The sequence below is a fragment of the Anopheles funestus genome, chromosome 3RL (assembly GCF_943734845.2).
Source record: "Anopheles funestus chromosome 3RL, idAnoFuneDA-416_04, whole genome shotgun sequence".
NCBI lineage: Eukaryota > Metazoa > Arthropoda > Insecta > Diptera > Culicidae > Anopheles > Anopheles funestus.
The window spans coordinates 21,458,345-21,475,867 of NC_064599.1; the positions used below are offsets into that span (position 1 = coordinate 21,458,345).

General features: G+C 34.7%; 1 long non-coding RNA gene across 1 annotated transcript; it reads left to right on the forward strand.

The window, feature by feature from the left end:
• The first annotated feature begins 4,819 nt into the window (after positions 1-4,819).
• LOC125771634 (uncharacterized) lies at positions 4,820-16,630 on the forward strand. The gene is made up of 3 exons (XR_007419346.1): positions 4,820-5,032; positions 7,881-8,590; positions 16,209-16,630. It is a non-coding gene; the product is annotated as an uncharacterized LOC125771634 (long non-coding RNA).
• The last annotated feature ends 893 nt before the right edge of the window (positions 16,631-17,523 follow it).

Consider the following 17,523-nt stretch of genomic DNA (forward strand, 5'->3'; position numbering starts at 1 on the left):
ATCCGGTACCCAGTAGAACGGATCTGCTCGTTGTCCGTGAGGGAAGAAGCACCTCGGCGATCTGCGTGTTGAAAGTGATCATAAATCAATGTCCGATCGGGGTGGGATGCACCGAACGAAAGGTAACGATCCGTCCTACACCGTCAAGGGTGAAGGTTTAATTTTCTGGAACCGGGTGTTGGATCGTTTTTGTGAAGGCCGTGCACATCACCGACAATTGCTTGGGGTGGAGTGTCATCGACAATGCCACCATGTTCAGCTGAGCCAGGCAACAAAGGTCAACAAGGGCTAGAAAATAGCAAGACTTCCTCACCTGTTGATATTGATTTAAAATAAAAAAAGGAAAAAAAAAAACACATAATGCAACTCTCCTGTCAATCACGGCCTAAAACAGTTACTTAAGCAGTTTGGATTAAATTTAGAAATCGCTCTAATCATTCTAAGGAAGCGCGTTTGCATCTGTGTCGACCTTGAACCATCGTATTTCGTGCTACAGATGCGGATGAAGTCAATATTTCAACAAAGGGTGTGCCCTCTAGACACTTTAAACTATTGCCCAAAACCGTGTTGACATTTTAGCGTTAAGATTGATATCTATCCGGCCGGATAAATGGTTATTTTTATTTCGTCAATTTTAGCACCCATAATTTAGTATGGCACCATAAAGCTAGCCACAGCAAGTAGAGAGCCATGCAGCCATTAAACCATTACACTATACAAAATACGGAAATAAATTAATAAAATGTTAGCAAATAATAAATGGTTTAGTCGGCGACGGAATGCGATTAATGGTTAAAAAAAGGATGGATGGTTTCATTCATATAATTAATGTTAAGGGTATTTAAATTATTTGACACGGATGTGGTAAGTGAGAAAAGATAAACGATGTCATAAGGGGAGCAAAATGTTTTTTATATGAACTATAAATATTCAAATAGACTGTGCGCTTCGGAGATCGGATGCAGCCGCGGAATGTAGCCCTAGACCGAGTTTCCTGGAAGCTAATTGGAGAGTTGGCCATGTCTTCGCACCGTGTCTTGGCCTTGAACAGGCTAAGAAGAAGAAACTGCAGTGCGCTTGCAAAACATTGCAAATAATATTGCTAATTTTTGAATTTTTGAATTTCAAAATAGAATCTTTTTCTGTTCGCAAAATATAATAATGGTTCTGTGGTCAGTGTATGTAGCAATACCGCACTGATATGGGTATGGATCCGAAGCCTGTCCTTCCGAAGGCTATATAGGCACTCCATACCCTACTCCGCCTCAATACGTCCCCGTCGTACAGAATGGTAACATATCTCTCCAAATACCTGAGCTTCGATATACGGGGAAACCCAACCCCTTGGGAAGATGGATAATTTGGCTAAATTTAGCGGAGGGGACAGCCAGCATCTGTTCTCCATGTTAAGGGAGACTGGATGTTCCTTCTGTCCTGCCACCCTACGGGACTTTAAACAGCTATGATGCGTAGGCCCTCCGACGAGACAGGGGGTTGGGGGAAAAGCCTTGTAAGCCACCCCCAATACCAAAGCAACGGAAAGTAACCAAAATACTTCGAATCGGATTAACAGATACAGACCCACGCACCGAAACAAGGACAACGATTGGAAACTCGGGAAATGGAACTTCAGATCCCTCACAGCACCCAGAAGTACCCGCATTCTTTAGGACGAGGTGAGGGTCCACGGCTTCGGTATAGTAGCACTTCCGGAGTTATGGAGTTATGGAGCGCCCCTACCGCAGTGATTGCATGATCTACCAGAGCGGTGGGAAAAGGCAGGAACTCGGGATATGAGTGTACTACCATTCAGAAAAGAACACATGAAATGTTTATATTTCAAGTAACCATGACTTAATTTCTGCTATTACTCGCCATTTTTTAGTTTTGGAGAAATAGAAATGGGAATGTATTTCCCGGTGATAATCCTGCAGTGATGCAGGGATAACGTACAAAACTTCATCTATCTTTGGCAAAAGGTCAGCGCCGACAGCAACATTGATGTTGAGATAAGCGCTTCTCCATTCGAAACACCCCAATCGCGACGATCGTAGCTGGAATTATATGGAACCTCTATAGGCAGTTCCAGTTCTCCCATATTAAAAAAGAGCCACATAGCGTGGCGATCATTATAAATATAATCGTTCTAAGATACATACAGGTGAACTTCTGTCCGACATTGAAAAACTACCGTTTGTGGTCTTTGCACGGAGTTCAAAGAGGTAGTTAGACTAGGTAGTCCAACAGATGGAACACTCACGACAGTTATACATATGCTACATTATAAATCTTCATGAAAACACCAAGTCTTTCTGGGTACATAATGTTCGAATACTTCCAAACAAACTCAGGTACGATCAGCAGTAATATTTATCCCGAGGGTCATGTTTTCGTCTAAGGTAAACAATCCTTCAACGGCAACTGTAGGGTAGTTAAGCACATTTTGCGCAGAGGTAAATTTGTCAACCTTCTTCAACATATAAAAAGGGGACACAGTTGGATGGAACGACATCAGTCGCTAAAAGATATTCGTCACGGTAACGTGTGTGCATAAAACTAGCTTCTATTCATCAGTTACTGGATCCTGTTCAAAACATCGAGACTCAAGTCAACATGGCTTCTCATAACGACGGTACATCAAGAAAGTCAGCGAAGCTCCATGAAACAGAGGATACAACTCCGAGTTTCAGCATCGAAAACATTTTACAACTGAAGCAGTCCAAACCCAGCCAGAATAGAGACATCGATGGGTTAAGCAGTATGACAACAAACCGGAAGACTTCTACGTTGTCGGACAACTCGAGCTATTTAGAAAGTGACGACAGTTGCGACAGTGGACGCCTGCAGATCGCTTGGAGCGGCACCAACTCAACGAGCAACGACGCCCAATCAATGATGTTCTTCAGCAATTCACTTCGATCTCATCCGCTCAAACGATACAACGCACTAATATCGATGACAGATGCCAAAATTCCGTTTGTTTATCACAAGAGCATGGCACGACAATTCCCAACCATAGAACGCACCCCGGAACAAATGGAAATGCGTCGACGGAATACGGAAGCAGCACGAGTCAGCAGATCGAAGATGAAGATGGCGGAGCTTTTGATGCAGCAGGAAACGAATGAGCTGAGCACAGCGAATACAACCCACAAACAAATGATCGCATCACAGTTGGTGTATGCGAATACACTGTCCAAGCTGTTGGACATGCAACCGGTACGGTTGAAATTTGTCGAACGAGTCGGCCGAAGGAATAGTATTAATGTTTAAAATAAATCTTAGCTTGTATGTTATGTTTCGAAAGTAATAATTTAAATAAAAACGAAAAGCTCTCAGTACATTATCTTTGTGTAATAACCGTTTTTTCTGGTTTGAAATAAAATGATAATTTCAATTCCAATGCCATCTATCGACCACAGGTTAAAGTTTGGCGATCGGTTGGATACCGACCGAGTTATAGGCAAAACTTGGTGCAAAAATGAGGAAAATTTTACATTTTCTCAAACAGGGTAAGGAACTTGGTTCCTCGAATAACTTCTGGCACAGACATCTAAGGGCATTGCTGTCCAAGAAGAAAATGTAGTCATTGGTGCCATCTATCGACCACAGGTTAAAGTTTGGCGATCCGTTGGATACCGACCGAATTATAGGCAAAATTTGGTGCAAAAATGAGGAAAATTTTCATTTTTTTTTTAATTTTTTGATTTTTTTATTATTTTTCACTCTTTTTTTTATTTCAAGCATTATTAGAGCGAAAAGAAACTCATTGCAACCCATTGGCATTAAAATAAAACAATTTAATTTTTTTTGCAAAATTTCCCAAAAAATCGTAAGGGGTAAGCCTTATGAAATTTTCGAGTGGAAAATTTTTTTGAATTTTTTTTCTAATTTTTTATTCTTTTTTTTAATTTAAAGCACTATTTAAGTGAAAAGAAACTTATTGCAACAAATTCCCATCAAAATATATCACATTTAAAATTTTTGCTACATTGCTCAAAAATGAGGAAAATTTTACATTTTCTCAAACAGGGTAAGGAACTTGGTTCCTCGAATAACTTCTGGCACAGACATCTAAGGGCATGGCTGTCCAAGAAGAAAATGTAGCCATTGGTGCCATCTATCGACCACAGGTTAAAGTTTGGCGATTCGTTGGATACCGACCGAGTTATAGGCAAAATTTTCTGCAAAAATGAGGAAAATTTTCATTTCTTTTGAATTTTTTGATTTTTTTATTAGTTTTCACTCTTTTTTTTATTTCAAGCATTATTAGAGTGAAAAGAAACTCATTGCAACCCATTGGCATTAAAATAAAACAATTTAATTTTTTTGCAAAATTTCCCAAAAAAATCGTAAGGGGTAAGCCTTATGAAATTTTCGAGTGGAAAATTTTTTTGAAATTTTTTTCTGATTTTATATTCTTTTTTTAATTTAAAGCACTATTTAAGTGAAAAGAAACTTATTGCAACAAATTCCCATCAAAATATATCACATTTAAAATTTTTGCTACATTGCTCAAAAATGAGGAAAATTTTACATTTTCTCAAACAGGGTAAGGAACTTGGTTCCTCGAATAACTTCTGGCACAGACATCTAAGGGCATGGCTGTCCAAGAAGAAAATGTAGCCATTGGTGCCATCTATCGACCACAGGTTAAAGTTTGGCGATCGGTTGGATACCGACCGAGTTATAGGCAAAACTTGGTACAAAAATGAGGAAAATTTTTCATTTTCTCAAACAGGGTATGGAGCTTGGTTCCTCGAATAACTTCTGGCACAGACATCTAAGGGCATTGCTGTCCAAGAAGAAAATGTAGTCATTGGTGCCATCTATCGACCACAGGTTAAAGTTTGGCGATCCGTTGGATACCAACCGAGTTATAGGCAAAACTTGGTGCAAAAATGAGGAAAATTTTACGTTTTCTCAAACAGGGTATGGAACTTGGTTCCTCGAATAACTTCTGGCACAGACATCTGAGGGCATGGCTGTCCAAGAAGAAAATGTAGCCATTGGTGCCATCTATCGACCACAGGTTAAAGTTTGGCGATCCGTTGGATACCGACCGAGTTATAGGCAAAATTTGGTGCAAAAATGAGGAAAATTCACATTTTTTTTTAAATTTTTTGATTTTTTTATTATTTTTCACTCTTTTTTTTTATTTCAAGCATTATTAGAGTGAAAAGAAACTCATTGCAACCCATTGGCATTAAAATAAAACAATTTAATTTTTTTGCAAAATTTCCCAAAAAAATCGTAAGGGGGTAATCGAAAAGCCTTATGAAATTTTCGAGTGGAAAATTTTTTTGAAATTTTTTTCTAATTTTTTATTCTTTTTTTAATTTAAAGCACTATTTAAGTGAAAAGAAACTTATTGCAACAAATTCCCATCAAAATATATCACATTTAAAATTTTTGCTACATTGCTCAAAAATGAGGAAAATTTTACATTTTCTCAAACAGGGTAAGGAACTTGGTTCCTCGAATAACTTCTGGCACAGACATCTAAGGGCATGGCTGTCCAAGAAGAAAATGTAGCCATTGGTGCCATCTATCGACCACAGGTTAAAGTTTGGCGATCGGTTGGATACCGACCGAGTTATATGCAAAACTTGGTGCAAAAATGAGGAAAATTTTACATTTTTTCAAACAGGGTAAGGAACTTGGTTCCTCGAATAACTTCTGGCACAGACATCTAAGGGCATTGCTGTCCAAGAAGAAAATGTAGTCATTGGTGCCATCTATCGACCACAGGTTAAAGTTTGGCGATCCGTTGGATACCGACCGAATTATAGGCAAAATTTGGTGCAAAAATGAGGAAAATTTTCGTTTTTTTTTTAATTTTTTGATTTTTTTATTATTTTTCACTCTTTTTTTATTTCAAGCATTATTAGAGTGAAAAGAAACTCATTGCAACCCATTGGCATTAAAATAAAACAATTTAATTTTTTTGCAAAATTTCCCAAAAAAATCGTAAGGGGTAAGCCTTATGAAATTTTCGAGTGGAAAATTTTTTTGAAATTTTTTTCTAATTTTTTATTCTTTTTTTAATTTAAAGCACTATTTAAGTGAAAAGAAACTTATTGCAACAAATTCCCATCAAAATATATCACATTTAAAATTTTTGCTACATTGCTCAAAAATGAGGAAAATTTTACATTTTCTCAAACAGGGTAAGGAACTTGGTTCCTCGAATAACTTCTGGCACAGACATCTAAGGGCATGGCTGTCCAAGAAGAAAATGTAGCCATTGGTGCCATCTATCGACCACAGGTTAAAGTTTGGCGATTCGTTGGATACCGACCGAGTTATAGGCAAAATTTTCTTCAAAAATGAGGAAAATTTTCATTTCTTTTGAATTTTTTGATTTTTTTATTATTTTTCACTCTTTTTTTTATTTCAAGCATTATTAGAGTGAAAAGAAACTCATTGCAACCCATTGGCATTAAAATAAAACAATTTAATTTTTTTGCAAAATTTCCCAAAAAAATCGTAAGGGGTAAGCCTTATGAAATTTTCGAGTGGAAAATTTTTTTGAAATTTTTTTCTGATTTTTTATTCTTTTTTTAATTTAAAGCACTATTTAAGTGAAAAGAAACTTATTGCAACAAATTCCCATCAAAATATATCACATTTAAAATTTTTGCTACATTGCTCAAAAATGAGGAAAATTTTACATTTTCTCAAACAGGGTAAGGAACTTGGTTCCTCGAATAACTTCTGGCACAGACATCTAAGGGCATGGCTGTCCAAGAAGAAAATGTAGCCATTGGTGCCATCTATCGACCACAGGTTAAAGTTTGGCGATCGGTTGGATACCGACCGAGTTATAGGCAAAACTTGGTACAAAAATGAGGAAAATTTTACATTTTCTCAAACAGGGTATGGAGCTTGGTTCCTCGAATAACTTCTGGCACAGACATCTAAGGGCATTGCTGTCCAAGAAGAAAATGTAGTCATTGGTGCCATCTATCGACCACAGGTTAAAGTTTGGCGATCCGTTGGATACCAACCGAGTTATAGGCAAAACTTGGTGCAAAAATGAGGAAAATTTTACGTTTTCTCAAACAGGGTATGGAACTTGGTTCCTCGAATAACTTCTGGCACAGACATCTAAGGTCATGGCAGTCCAAGAAGAAAATGTAGCCATTGGTGCCATCTATCGACCACAGGTTAAAGTTTGGCGATCCGTTGGATACCGACCGAGTTATAGGCAAAATTTGGTGCAAAAATGAGGAAAATTCACATTTTTTTTTAAATTTTTTAATTTTTTTATTATTTTTCACTCTTTTTTTTATTTCAAGCATTATTAGAGTGAAAAGAAACTCATTGCAACCCATTGGCATTAAAATAAAACAATTTCATTTTTTTTGCAAAATTTCCCAAAAAAATCGTAAGGGGTAAGCCTTATGAAATTTTCGAGTGGAAAATTATTTTGAAATTTTTTTCTGATTTTTTATTCTTTTTTTAATTTAAAGCACTATTTACGTGAAAAGAAACTTATTGCAACAAATTCCCATCAAAATATATCACATTTAAAATTTTTGCTACATTGCTCAAAAATGAGGAAAATTTTACATTTTCTCAAACAGGGTAAGGAACTTGGTTCCTCGAATAACTTCTGGCACAGACATCTAAGGGCATTGCTGTGCAAGAAGAAAATGTAGCCATTGGTGCCATCTATCGACCACAGGTTAAAGTTTGGCGATCGGTTGGATACCGACCGAGTTATAGGCAAAACTTGGTGCAAAAATGAGGAAAATTTTACATTTTTTCAAACAGGGTAAGGAACTTGGTTCCTCGAATAACTTCTGGCACAGACATCTAAGGGCATTGCTGTCCAAGAAGAAAATGTAGTCATTGGTGCCATCTATCGACCACAGGTTAAAGTTTGGCGATCCGTTGGATACCGACCGAATTATAGGCAAAATTTGGTGCAAAAATGAGGAAAATTTTCGTTTTTTTTTTAATTTTTTGATTTTTTTATTATTTTTCACTCTTTTTTTTATTTCAAGCATTATTAGAGTGAAAAGAAACTCATTGCAACCCATTGGCATTAAAATAAAACAATTTAATTTTTTTGCAAAATTTCCCAAAAAAATCGTAAGGGGTAAGCCTTATGAAATTTTCGAGTGGAAAATTTTTTTGAAATTTTTTTCTAATTTTTTATTCTTTTTTTAATTTAAAGCACTATTTAAGTGAAAAGAAACTTATTGCAACAAATTCCCATCAAAATATATCACATTTAAAATTTTTGCTACATTGCTCAAAAATGAGGAAAATTTTACATTTTCTCAAACAGGGTAAGGAACTTGGTTCCTCGAATAACTTCTGGCACAGACATCTAAGGGCATGGCTGTCCAAGAAGAAAATGTAGCCATTGGTGCCATCTATCGACCACAGGTTAAAGTTTGGCGATCCGTTGGATACCGACCGAGTTATAGGCAAAACTTGGTGCAAAAATGAGGAAAATTTTACGTTTTCTCAAACAGGGTATGGAACTTGGTTCCTCGAATAACTTCTGGCACAGACATCTGAGGGCATGGCCGTCCAAGAAGAAAATGTAGCCATTGGTGCCATCTATCGACCACAGGTTAAAGATTGGCGATCCGTTGGATACCGACCGAATTATAGGCCAAATTTGGTGCAAAAATGAGGAAAATTTTCATTTTTTTTTAATTTTTTGATTTTTTTATTATTTTTCACTCTTTTTTTTATTTCAAGCATTATTAGAGTGAAAAGAAACTCATTGCAACCCATTGGCATTAAAATAAAACAATTTATTTTTTTTTGCAAAATTTCCCAAAAAAATCGTAAGGGGTAAGCCTTATGAAATTTTCGAGTGGAAAATTTTTTTGAAATTTTTTTCTAATTTTTTATTCTTTTTTTAATTTAAAGCACTATTTAAGTGAAAAGAAACTTATTGCAACAAATTCCCATCAAAATATATCACATTTAAAATTTTTGCTACATTGCTCAAAAATGAGGAAAATTTTACATTTTCTCAAACAGGGTAAGGAACTTGGTTCCTCGAATAACTTCTGGCACAGACATCTAAGGGCATGGCTGTCCAAGAAGAAAATGTAGCCATTGGTGTCATCTATCGACCACAGGTTAAAGTTTGGCGATCCGTTGGATACCGACCGAGTTATAGGCGAAACTTGGTGCAAAAATGAGGAAAATTTTACATTTTCTCAAACAGGGTAAGGAACTTGGTTCCTCGAATAACTTCTGGCACAGACATCTAAGGGCATGGCTGTCCAAGAAGAAAATGTAGCCATTGGTGTCATCTATCGACCACAGGTTAAAGATTGGCGATCCGTTGGATACCGACCGAGTTATAAACAAAACTTGTTGCAAAAATGAAGAAAATTTTACATTTTCTCAAACAGGGTAAGGAACTTGGTTCCTCGAATAACCTCTGTCACAGACATCTGAGGGCATGGCTGTCCAAGAAGAAAATGTAGCCATTGGTGCCATCTATCGACCACAGGTTAAAGTTTGGCGAATCGTTGAATACCGACCGAGTTATAGGCGAAATTTGGTGCAAAAATGAGGAAAATTTTCATTTCTTTTGAATTTTTTGATTTTTTTATTATTTTTCACTCTTTTTTTATTTCAAGCATTATTTGAGTGAAAAGAAACTCATTGCAACCCATTGGCATTAAAATAAAACAATTTAATTTTTTTGCAAAATTTCCCAAAAAAATCGTAAGGGGTATGCCTTATGAAATTTTCGAGTGGAAAATTTTTTTGAAATTTTTTTCTAATTTTTTATTCTTTTTTTAATTTAAAGCACTATTTAAGTGAAAAGAAACTTATTGCAACAAATTCCCATCAAAATATATCACATTTAAAATTTTTGCTACATTGCTCAAAAATGAGGAAAATTTTACATTTTCTCAAACAGGGTAAGGAACTTGGTTCCTCGAATAACTTCTGGTATAGACATCTAAGGGCATGGCTGTCCAAGAAGAAAATGTAGCCATTGGTGCCATCTACCGACCACAGGTTAAAGATTGGCGATCCGTTTGATACCGACCGAGTTATAGGCAAAACTTGGTGCAAAAATGAAGAAAATTTTACATTTTCTCAAACAGGGTAAGGAACTTGGTTCCTCGAATAACTTCTGGCACAGACATCTAAGGGCATTGCTGTCCAAGAAGAAAATGTAGCCATTGGTGCCATCTATCGACCACAGGTTAAAGATTGGCGATCCGTTGGATACCGACCGAGTTATAGGCAAAATTTGGTGCAAAAATGAGGAAAATTTTCATTTTTTTTTAATTTTTTGATTTTTTTTATTATTTTTCACTCTTTTTTTTATTTCAAGCATTATTAGAGTGAAAAGAAACTCATTGCAACCCATTGGCATTAAAATAAAACAATTTAATTTTTTTTGTAAAATTTCCCAAAAAATCGTAAGGGGTAAGCCTTATGAAATTTTCGAGTGGAAAATTTTTTTGAAATTTTTTTCTGATTTTTTATTCTTTTTTTAATTTAAAGCACTATTTACGTGAAAAGAAACTTATTGCAACAAATTCCCATCAAAATATATCACATTTAAAATTTTTGCTACATTGCTCAAAAATGAGGAAAATTTTACATTTTCTCAAACAGGGTAAGGAACTTGGTTCCTCGAATAACTTCTGGCACAGACATCTAAGGGCATGGCTGTCCAAGAAGAAAATGTAGCCATTGGTGCCATCTATCGACCACAGGTTAAAGTTTGGCGATCCGTTGGATACCGACCGAGTTATAGGCGAAACTTGGTGCAAAAATGAAGAAAATTTTACATTTTCTCAAACAGGGTAAGGAACTTGGTTCCTCGAATAACCTCTGTCACAGACATCTGAGGGCATGGCTGTCCAATAAGAAAATGTAGCCATTGGTGCCATCTATCAACCACAGGTTAAAGTTTGGCGATTCGTTGAATACCGACCGAGTTATAGGCAAAATTTGGTGCAAAAATGAGGAAAATTTTCATTTCTTTTGAATTTTTTGATTTTTTTATTATTTTTCATTCTTTTTTTATTTCAAGCATTATTAGAGTGAAAAGAAACTCATTGCAACCCATTGGCATTAAAATAAAACAATTTAATTTTTTTTGCAAAATTTCCCAAAAAAATCGTAAGGGGTAAGCCTTATGAAATTTTCGAGTGGAAATTTGTTTTGAAATTTTTTTATGATTTGTTGTTCTTTTTTTAATTTAAAGCACTATTTAAGTGAAAAGAAACTTATTGCAACAAATTCCCATCAAAATATATCACATTTAAAATTTTTGCTACATTGCTCAAAAATGAGGAAAATTTTACATTTTCTCAAACAGGGTAAGGAACTTGGTTCCTCGAATAACTTCTGGCACAGACATCTGAGGGCATGGCCGTCCAAGAAGAAAATGTAGCCATTGGTGTCATCTACCGACCACAGGTTAAAGTTTGGTGATCCGTTGGATACCGACCGAGTTATAAACAAAACTTGGTACAAAAATGAAGAAAATTTTTCATTTTCTCAAACAGGGTATGGAACTTGGTTCCTCGAATAACCTCTGTCACAGACATCTGAGGGCATGGCTGTCCAAGAAGAAAATGTAGCCATTGGTGCCATCTATCGACCACAGGTTAAAGATTGGCGATTCGTTGGATACCGACCGAGTTATAGGCAAAATTTGGTGCAAAAATGAGGAAAATTTTCATTTCTTTTGAATTTTTTGATTTTTTTATTATTTTTCACTCTTTTTTTATTTGAAGCATTATTAGAGTGAAAAGAAACTCATTGCAACCCATTGGCATTAAAAAAAAACAATTTAATTTTTTTGCAAAATTTCCCAAAAAAATCGTAAGGGGTAAGCCTTATGAAATTTTCGAGTGGAAAATTTTTTTGAAATTTTTTTCTAATTTTTTATTCTTTTTTTAATTTAAAGCACTATTTAAGTGAAAAGAAACTTATTGCAACAAATTCCCATCAAAATATATCACATTTAAAATTTTTGCTACATTGCTCAAAAATGAGGAAAAATTTACATTTTCTCAAACAGGGTAAGGAACTTGGTTCCTCGAATAACTTCTGGTATAGACATCTAAGGGCATGGCTGTCCAAGAAGAAAATGTAGCCATTGGTGCCATCTACCGACCACAGGTTAAAGATTGGCGATCCGTTTGATACCGACCGAGTTATAGGCAAAACTTGGTGCAAAAATGAGGAAAATTTTCATTTTTTTTGAATTTTTTGATTTTTTTTATTATTTTTCACTATTTTTTTTATTTCAAGCATTATTAGAGTGAAAAGAAACTCATTGCAACCCATTGGCATTAAAATAAAACAATTTAATTTTTTTTGCAAAATTTCCCAAAAAATCGTAAGGGGTAAGCCTTATGAAATTTTCGAGTGGAAAATTATTTTGAAATTTTTTTCTGATTTTTTATTCTTTTTTTAATTTAAAGCACTATTTACGTGAAAAGAAACTTATTGCAACAAATTCCCATCAAAATATATCACATTTAAAATTTTTGCTACATTGCTCAAAAATGAGGAAAATTTTACATTTTCTCAAACAGGGTAAGGAACTTGGTTCCTCGAATAACTTCTGGCACAGACATCTGAGGGCATGGCTGTCCAAGAAGAAAATGTAGCCATTGGTGCCATCTATCGACCACAGGTTAAAGTTTGGCGATCCGTTGGATACCGACCGAGTTATAAACAAAACATGGTGCAAAAATGAAAAAAATTTTTCATTTTCTCAAACAGGGTATGGAACTTGGTTCCTCGAATAACCTCTGTCACAGACATCTGAGGGCATGGCTGTCCAAGAAGAAAATGTAGCCATTGGTGCCATCTACCGACCACAGGTTAAAGATTGGCGATCCGTTTGATACCGACCGAGTTATAGGCAAAATTTGGTGCAAAAATGAGGAAAATTTTCATTTCTTTTGAATTTTTTGAATTTTTTTATTATTTTTCACTATTTTTTTTATTTCAAGCATTATTAGAGTGAAAAGAAACTCATTGCAACCCATTGGCATTAAAATAAAACAATTTAATTTTTTTTGCAAAATTTCCCAAAAAAATCGTAAGGGGTAAGCCTTATGAAATTTTCGAGTGGAAATTTTTTTTGAAATTTTTTTATGATTTGTTGTTCTTTTTTTAATTTAAAGCACTATTTAAGTGAAAAGAAACTTATTGCAACAAATTCCCATCAAAATATATCACATTTAAAATTTTTGCTACATTGCTCAAAAATGAGGAAAATTTTACATTTTCTCAAACAGGGTAAGGAACTTGGTTCCTCGAATAACTTCTGGCACAGACATCTGAGGGCATGGCCGTCCAAGAAGAAAATGTAGCCATTGGTGTCATCTACCGACCACAGGTTAAAGTTTGGTGATCCGTTGGATACCGACCGAGTTATAAACAAAACTTGGTACAAAAATGAAGAAAATTTTACATTTTCTCAAACAGGGTATGGAACTTGGTTCCTCGAATAACCTCTGTCACAGACATCTGAGGGCATGGCTGTCCAAGAAGAAAATGTAGCCATTGGTGCCATCTATCGACCACAGGTTAAAGTTTGGCGATTCGTTGGATACCGACCGAATTATAGGCGAAATTTGGTGCAAAAATGAGGAAAATTTTCATTTTTTTTGAATTTTTTGATTTTTTTTATTATTTTTCACTCTTTTTTTATTTGAAGCATTATTAGAGTGAAAAGAAACTCATTGCAACCCATTGGCATTAAAATAAAACAATTTAATTTTTTTTGCAAAATTTCCCAAAAAAATCGTAAGGGGTAAGCCTTATTAAATTTTCGAGTGGAAAATTTTTTTGAAATGTTTTTCTGATTTTTTATTCTTTTTTTAATTTAAAGCACTATTTAAGTGAAAAGAAACTTATTGCAACAAATTCCCATCAAAATATATCACATTTAAAATTTTTGCTTCATTGCTCAAAAATGAGGAAAATTTTACATTTTCTCAAACAGGGTAAGGAACTTGGTTCCTCGAATAACTTCTGGCACAGACATCTAAGGGCATGGCTGTCCAAGAAGAAAATGTAGCCATTGGTGTCATCTACCGACCACAGGTTAAAGTTTGGCGATCCGTTGGATACCGACCGAGTTATAGGCAAAACTTGGTACAAAAATGAAGAAAAGTTTTCATTTTCTCAAACAGGGTAAGGAACTTGGTTCCTCGAATAACTTCTGGCACAGACATCTAAGGGCATGGCTGTCCAAGAAGAAAATGTAGCCATTGGTGCCATCTATCGACCACAGGTTAAAGATTGGCGATCCGTTGGATACCGACCGAGTTATAGGCAAAATTTGGTGCAAAAATGAGGAAAATTTTCATTTTTTTTGAATTTTTTGATTTTTTTTATTATTTTTCACTCTTTTTTTTATTTCAAGCATTATTAGAGTGAAAAGAAACTCATTGCAACCCATTGGCATTAAAATAAAACAATTTAATTTTTTTTGCAAAATTTCCCAAAAAAATCGTAAGGGGTAAGCCTTATGAAATTTTCGAGTGGAAAATTTTTTTGAAATGTTTTTCTGATTTTTTATTCTTTTTTTAATTTAAAGCACTATTTAAGTGAAAAGAAACTTATTGCAACAAATTCCCATCAAAATATATCACATTTAAAATTTTTGCTACATTGCTCAAAAATGAGGAAAATTTTACATTTTCTCAAACAGGGTAAGGAACTTGGTTCCTCGAATAACTTCTGGCACAGACATCTGAGGGCATGGCCGTCCAAGAAGAAAATGTAGCCATTGGTGTCATCTACCGACCACAGGTTAAAGTTTGGTGATCCGTTGGATACCGACCGAGTTATAAACAAAACTTGGTACAAAAATGAAGAAAATTTTTCATTTTCTCAAACAGGGTATGGAACTTGGTTCCTCGAATAACCTCTGTCACAGACATCTGAGGGCATGGCTGTCCAAGAAGAAAATGTAGCCATTGGTGCCATCTATCGACCACAGGTTAAAGTTTGGCGATTCGTTGGATACCGACCGAATTATAGGCGAAATTTGGTGCAAAAATGAGGAAAATTTTCATTTTTTTTGAATTTTTTGATTTTTTTTATTATTTTTCACTCTTTTTTTATTTGAAGCATTATTAGAGTGAAAAGAAACTCATTGCAACCCATTGGCATTAAAATAAAACAATTTAATTTTTTTTGCAAAATTTCCCAAAAAAATCGTAAGGGGTAAGCCTTATTAAATTTTCGAGTGGAAAATTTTTTTGAAATGTTTTTCTGATTTTTTATTCTTTTTTTAATTTAAAGCACTATTTAAGTGAAAAGAAACTTATTGCAACAAATTCCCATCAAAATATATCACATTTAAAATTTTTGCTTCATTGCTCAAAAATGAGGAAAATTTTACATTTTCTCAAACAGGGTAAGGAACTTGGTTCCTCGAATAACTTCTGGCACAGACATCTAAGGGCATGGCTGTCCAAGAAGAAAATGTAGCCATTGGTGTCATCTACCGACCACAGGTTAAAGTTTGGCGATCCGTTGGATACCGACCGAGTTATAGGCAAAACTTGGTACAAAAATGAAGAAAAGTTTTCATTTTCTCAAACAGGGTAAGGAACTTGGTTCCTCGAATAACTTCTGGCACAGACATCTAAGGGCATGGCTGTCCAAGAAGAAAATGTAGCCATTGGTGCCATCTATCGACCACAGGTTAAAGATTGGCGATCCGTTGGATACCGACCGAGTTATAGGCAAAATTTGGTGCAAAAATGAGGAAAATTTTCATTTTTTTTGAATTTTTTGATTTTTTTTATTATTTTTCACTCTTTTTTTTATTTCAAGCATTATTAGAGTGAAAAGAAACTCATTGCAACCCATTGGCATTAAAATAAAACAATTTAATTTTTTTTGCAAAATTTCCCAAAAAAATCGTAAGGGGTAAGCCTTATGAAATTTTCGAGTGGAAAATTTTTTTGAAATGTTTTTCTGATTTTTTATTCTTTTTTTAATTTAAAGCACTATTTAAGTGAAAAGAAACTTATTGCAACAAATTCCCATCAAAATATATCACATTTAAAATTTTTGCTACATTGCTCAAAAATGAGGAAAATTTTACATTTTCTCAAACAGGATAAGGAACTTGGTTCCTCGAATAACTTCTGGCACAGACATCTGAGGGCATGGCTGTCCAAGAAGAAAATGTAGCCATTGGTGCCATCTACCGACCACAGGTTAAAGATTGGCGATCCGTTTGATACCGACCGAGTTATAGGCAAAACTTGGTGCAAAAATGAAGAAAATTTTACATTTTCTCAAACAGGGTAAGGAACTTGGTTCCTCGAATAACTTCTGGCACAGACATCTAAGGGCATTGCTGTCCAAGAAGAAAATGTAGCCATTGGTGCCATCTATCGACCACAGGTTAAAGATTGGCGATCCGTTGGATACCGACCGAGTTATAGGCAAAATTTGGTGCAAAAATGAGGAAAATTTTCATTTTTTTTTAATTTTTTGATTTTTTTTATTATTTTTCACTCTTTTTTTTATTTCAAGCATTATTAGAGTGAAAAGAAACTCATTGCAACCCATTGGCATTAAAATAAAACAATTTAATTTTTTTTGTAAAATTTCCCAAAAAATCGTAAGGGGTAAGCCTTATGAAATTTTCGAGTGGAAAATTTTTTTGAAATTTTTTTCTGATTTTTTATTCTTTTTTTAATTTAAAGCACTATTTACGTGAAAAGAAACTTATTGCAACAAATTCCCATCAAAATATATCACATTTAAAATTTTTGCTACATTGCTCAAAAATGAGGAAAATTTTACATTTTCTCAAACAGGGTAAGGAACTTGGTTCCTCGAATAACTTCTGGCACAGACATCTAAGGGCATGGCTGTCCAAGAAGAAAATGTAGCCATTGGTGCCATCTATCGACCACAGGTTAAAGTTTGGCGATCCGTTGGATACCGACCGAGTTATAGGCGAAACTTGGTGCAAAAATGAAGAAAATTTTACATTTTCTCAAACAGGGTAAGGAACTTGGTTCCTCGAATAACCTCTGTCACAGACATCTGAGGGCATGGCTGTCCAATAAGAAAATGTAGCCATTGGTGCCATCTATCAACCACAGGTTAAAGTTTGGCGATTCGTTGAATACCGACCGAGTTATAGGCAAAATTTGGTGCAAAAATGAGGAAAATTTTCATTTCTTTTGAATTTTTTGATTTTTTTATTATTTTTCATTCTTTTTTTATTTCAAGCATTATTAGAGTGAAAAGAAACTCATTGCAACCCATTGGCATTAAAATAAAACAATTTAATTTTTTTTGCAAAATTTCCCAAAAAAATCGTAAGGGGTAAGCCTTATGAAATTTTCGAGTGGAAATTTTTTTTGAAATTTTTTTATGATTTGTTGTTCTTTTTTTAATTTAAAGCACTATTTAAGTGAAAAGAAACTTATTGCAACAAATTCCCATCAAAATATATCACATTTAAAATTTTTGCTACATTGCTCAAAAATGAGGAAAATTTTACATTTTCTCAAA